This window comes from Drosophila pseudoobscura, chromosome X (genome assembly GCF_009870125.1).
Source record: "Drosophila pseudoobscura strain MV-25-SWS-2005 chromosome X, UCI_Dpse_MV25, whole genome shotgun sequence".
In the NCBI taxonomy this organism is placed as follows: domain Eukaryota; kingdom Metazoa; phylum Arthropoda; class Insecta; order Diptera; family Drosophilidae; genus Drosophila; species Drosophila pseudoobscura.
The window spans coordinates 28,395,797-28,401,221 of record NC_046683.1 but is presented as its reverse complement, the minus strand read 5'-3'; the positions used below and the strand labels follow the sequence as shown (position 1 = coordinate 28,401,221).

At 39.7% G+C, this 5,425-nt stretch overlaps 1 long non-coding RNA gene across 1 annotated transcript; it reads right to left on the bottom strand.

Moving 5' to 3' along the window:
* Window positions 1-557: 557 nt before the first annotated feature.
* On the bottom strand, window positions 558-1,127 carry LOC117184716 (uncharacterized). The gene is made up of 2 exons (XR_004470143.1): window positions 843-1,127; window positions 558-777 (listed from the first exon to the last, which is right to left on the bottom strand). It is a non-coding gene; the product is annotated as an uncharacterized lncRNA (long non-coding RNA).
* Window positions 1,128-5,425: the final 4,298 nt, after the last annotated feature.

The window sequence follows — 5,425 nt, the reverse complement described above, 5'->3', positions numbered from 1 at the left end:
ATTTCTGATCTCTCGTGGGATGTTAGAAATTATTAGTATTTCGTTGGTGTCTGATTTCAACCAGGTTGATGTTTTGATATTTAACAATTTCTCTGAATCAATGTGTTTCAGGTAATCCTGCCTTAATAATTTTGGATTAAAAATCCCTAATCTTCTTAGCTGCATGCCTAATTCAATATCCTCTATGTACTCAGTAAAATGTTGAAGGTTAAATATTAGTATTTCTAATTGCTTCCTTCCTTCCTATCATTATCCTTGTTTAATTTATTGACAACTTCTATGCCAGAATTTACTGCTTGAATTTTTAAGTTTAATTCGTTAGCTTGAACACTGTGGCTAGCCAGATTGTCTACTTTCCCTTCTAGTTCGACTTTATCATATTGATCTAACGCTCCAAATAGATATTTATAAATTGTGCCTACTGCATTTATAAGGCCTCTTTTGTTTTTGGCTATTTTTATGCCGTTGTTTTCACGTTGCAATTTCTCGACTAAATATTGAACTGGGATTACGTTATTAAATTATTAAATTGGGTTGCCTGGTCTAGTAAACTCTGATATGTTTCATCTGTTCTTGTTATATTAATTGTTAAATAATGATATTCATAATTAATGGGTATGTTAATGGTATCTGTTTTGAATATGAGATATCCATTCCTTGAGTTGATGGGATCTATCTCTATATTCTGTCCGGTAGACTGTAGGACGGTGAACATTAGTAAGATTATAATCTTAATCATGTTGTAGCTCCAGATTCCCAGTACTCTCTTCGGGTACTCTGCAATTATCATATTTACTTTTATTAGACTTTTTCTTTCTTTTGAATTTGGTTTTATAGTCTACCTGCCGAATTTCCCCTATTCTTTTGATCGGATTGGTTGTTATTTTTTAACTAGGGGTGCATTTTTGTAGCGTGTGTCTACTTCAAAGTCGATTCTATCGTTATTCAAATGATTGATCTTCCTAACCTTATTCAGTTGGGTGTTATAATCTGATAGTCCGGCGTACAGGAAGATATCAGCTGGGGATCTTTTTGTAGTATTATGAACCGATTTATGATTATAAGTGTATAGAATTAACACGAATTTTGTGAGTTATGTTATCCTCGCTTGAAATAATTCTTAATTTGTCATTGATCGTTTTATGTAGCCGTTCTTCATCAGAAACTCCGTTTTACTGGTAGTGATTTCGATTTTCACATTTTCACATCAAGTGATTGGGACTGATTATTTTTAGGAATGCCCTTTGAAACAGTGGGAAGTCTATTTCACTATGGAAATATAATGCACTCTTTTTGGTTCACACATATTCCTTTATTATATCTTTTGCTAATGACTTTGTCATTTCAGTATATGTGATTTTTATCAGTATCTTGTGGAAATACCTTATCCTCATTACCTTTAATCAGTTCTATTTGCCTATTATAGTAATTGATTGGTCGCTCTGTAAGTGGAATATAATTTGTATTTTCTTCTTGCGTGCTATGGACCGTTGCACAATCACTATTAATGGTTTCCCCAAGTAGGTTTTCGTTAATCTTTACTCTTGATAGCGCATCGGCTACATTTATTTATTTTTTAAATTAACAAATTATCTGTTAATAATGGTACTTAGTTACTAAAGGCGGAAAAAGAGAAGTTAAAAGTTAGCTAAATTTAAGTGATTATAAATATTTCATGCAATTAGTTTAAGAGACAGTTCAGGGGATAGGGTTTGGCAGAGGGAGTTATAATTATGGCATAAAACCCTAAAAGGTTCATGATCAGCATAATTAGACCTACATATGGGTAGACGGATAGGCCTAAAAGTACGGGTAGGTCTAAATGGAACGGCCAAGTCAATCTGACCCAAGAGAGCTTTGGAGTCAGCAGTCCCGAGAAGGAGCTTGTGCACGAACATTACGCCATTGCATATTCTGCGATGGTGCAACGACGGCATGTCAATAAGATTTAGCCTAGACCGGTAGGGTGGCAAGATTCTACCCGAGTCCCAGTTAAAGTTCCGAAGGGCAAAAATTAAAAATTGCTTTTGCACGGATTCAATAACAGCCTGCTGCTTGTTATACTGCGGGCTCCACACACAAGAACAATACTCCAATTAATACGTACTAACGAGATATACAGTTGTTTCGTAACGTACGGGTCGTCAAACTCCTTGGACCAACGCTTTATGAACGCTAAAACACCCTTAGCTTTATTTACAGTGGCAGCTATATGGCTGTTAAAACACATCTTATGATCAAAAAGGACTCCGAGGTCATTTGAACTCGAAATTCGCTCAAGGACATGATTTCCTAGAACATATGAGACAAAATGTGGAGCACGACGGTAAAATGTCATAAGTTTGCATTTGGAAAGGTTCAGAAAAAGAAGATTAGTTGAACACCACAATAGTAGTTCAATTAGATCAAGTTAAAGGCGTGTGTGCAAATACCAATCAGAGTAAGAAAGACAGATTTTAACATCATCAGCATACATTAGCGTAGTAGAGTATGTTATAACTTAAGGAAGGTCATTCCCAAATAAAATAAACAAAAGCGGGCCCAGATGACTTCCCTGTGGCACACCTGAAGTAACATTAACAGTATTTGACAACACGTTAGAAAACAAAACACGTTGAGTACGGTTAGTGGGATAGGACAAAATCCAATCTAGAAGATTCGTTGGGAACCATAATAAAGAGAGCTTGTGAATAAGCAGAGCATGGTTCACAGAATCGAATGCCTTGCTGAAGTCCGTAAAAATTACATCCAATTTGAAAATACGGTGGATTAGGTTAGAAAACTCAAGAAGGTTAGTCGATGTTGAACGATGTCTGAAAAAACCGTGTTGCGACGGAGACATCAAGCTGCAACAAAGATGTTGCAGTTGCCGGGTGACCAGGAACTCAAGAAGCTTCGGGATGGCGGAAAGCTTTGCGATACCACGATAGTTTTCAATGTTTGATCTTGAACCTTTTTTGTGAAGCGGAATGATGTAGGACTCATTCCAAATTACTGGGAGACAAACTGTTCCAAGCAGAGGTTGAAGAGAAAGGTCAAGGGTTTTAAAATGCAACTTGGTACCTTATCTGGACCCGCAGAAAACGATATGTCCATAGATGACAAACCTTCCAGAACAACGCTTTCCTCGAAAAAGGGCAGAAAAATGCTGTTAGCTTGAGGTAGCTGGTACGGATACGGAGTGGATGCGTTGTAAATTTGAGGCGAGTACGTTGTTTGGAAAAAGGTAGCGAATAAATTTGCAATACCATCAGCAAAAGCTTCTGTTTTGTTCTGGTAATGAAGGGACGGAGGAAGAGCGTTTGACTTGCGCTTAGAGTTAACAAACGAATATAATTTTTTAGGATCACTAGAAACGTTACTACTACATTGTGAAAGGTAATGATTATAACACTGACTATTAACGGCAAGGAACAGAGAGCGAGCGGAGGAGTATAGAGCTAAGGCCGACTTCTGGTACTTTTTATAGAGCCGGGATTTATTATTTTTTAAGTATGACAAATACTTGGAGAACCAGGGAGGCTTGGACGATACGGGTACAGTGATATCTGGAACAAAAGTATTAAGGGCGGAGTAAATAGAGCTATAAAACGAGCTAACAGTTGCATCTATGTTCGGTAATGAATAAAGAAACGACCAATCAACACGCGAGAGATGTAGATCTAAATCGATAAAGTTTGTTTTGCGAAAACACTTTATGTGAGCCATGGAACTGTCAGCACCTCCAGATTGTGTACACTCCAGGGATATCGACAAAGTTGGATGGTAAGGATCTTCAGGGAGTGATATTGGGCTTGCTCTAGATACCATAGCGAGAGAAGCATCGTTAACAAAAACAAGGTCAAGAAATCTGTCCCTTATGTTTTTAACGGCATTAATTTGGACAAGGGAAATAACCGTTAGCCCATTGATAAAGTCATTATGGCAATTAGGAAACAACAGGTTAGCGTCATCACAAGGCAGCCAAGAAAGAAATGGGAGGTTAAAGTCCCCCATGACAATAATTCGATCATTGCACGCTAATGCAGATACGACAGTATTAATTGCTGAGAGGTGGTGTAGGTAAAGCTCAGCATCAGACCTGGGAGGGATGTAAGAGCAGGTTAAATAGAAAAATGTGGAGCCAACACGAACTTTAACTGCAACAAATTCAATTCCATGGATGTTATTGAATGGGAATAACTCAGATGAGAAAACAGATTTAACTGCAATCAGAACCCTACCTGCAAAAGATGGGCGGTCCATTCGATAAATAGTGTAACTATCAATGAAAATTTCATGAACATTGACAGGAGTTAAGCCAGGTTTCGGTAAACGCGATGGCATCGAAATCAAAGGACGCACTATTAGTATGAATTTGACGCAATTTTCCCAACAAACTGCGAACGTTCTGATAGTGCAAGGAAAAATGGAACTCTTTGAGTGAGTACTCTTTGAGATGCAGAGATTTCTCTACCGCTGAGATCACTTCATGAAGAGCCGTTTCCGTGGATTTTCCTTTCCGGTAGGCATGCTGTGCGCCTGACAGCAACTGAGGGTGTATAGTTGTCCTCAGTTGCAGCCTGACGAGTCTCTCAAAGGTTTTGAGGAGGAAGGACGATAGGCTGATTGGTCTAAAGTCTTTTGCAGTTGAGTGCGAGGCTTTTCCTACTTTGGGAATGAAGACTATCTTTGCCTTAAGCCATGCTCTCGGGATTGTACCCACAGCAAGTATCTTCCTGAAGATACCTTGTAGCCAGTTGATGGCCGTATCCCCGGCCTTCTGAAGTTGAGCCGGGATTACCTGGTCTGGGCCTGGCGATTTGAACGGGTTGAAGCTGTTTATTGCCCAGCTTATGTTACGTTTTGTGAGGATGAGATCTATCGAATTTACCAGTCCCTCTCCTGGGAGATGTACCGTCTCGATGGTTGTGCACCCTGGGAAATGCGTGCCTAGTAGAATGTGCAGGGACTCCTCACTGGAGTTGGTCCACGTGCCGTCATTCCTTTTAAGATACCCTACCGAGGGGTTAGTTTTTGAGAGAATCTTGCGAAGCCTTGCGGCCTCTGACGTTTCCTCAATTTCCGAGCAAAATTTTTGCCAAGAGGCCCTTTTTGCTTTCCTTGTTTCCTTTTTATATAGTGACAGACTGATTTTGTAGTCTGCCCAGTGGCTCTCCTCGTTCGCGCTTTTGGCCCTGTTGAAGAGGGTCCTGCAGCTTTTACGTAGGATGTCTATTTGTTTTGACCACCAGGGGGGTTTCTTTTTCCCCCTAGGTTTGCTAGAGGGGCATGCTGCCGCGAAGGCTTTGTTGCATGCTTCGTGAAGCAGTTCACTAGGCGATCTAGGTCGTATTTTGTGTCCGGGCATGATGGTGCTTTGGAGGGGAGTAAGTCCTCCAGGGCTGAGCTATATTTTTCCCAGTTGGCTTTCCTGGGATTAATA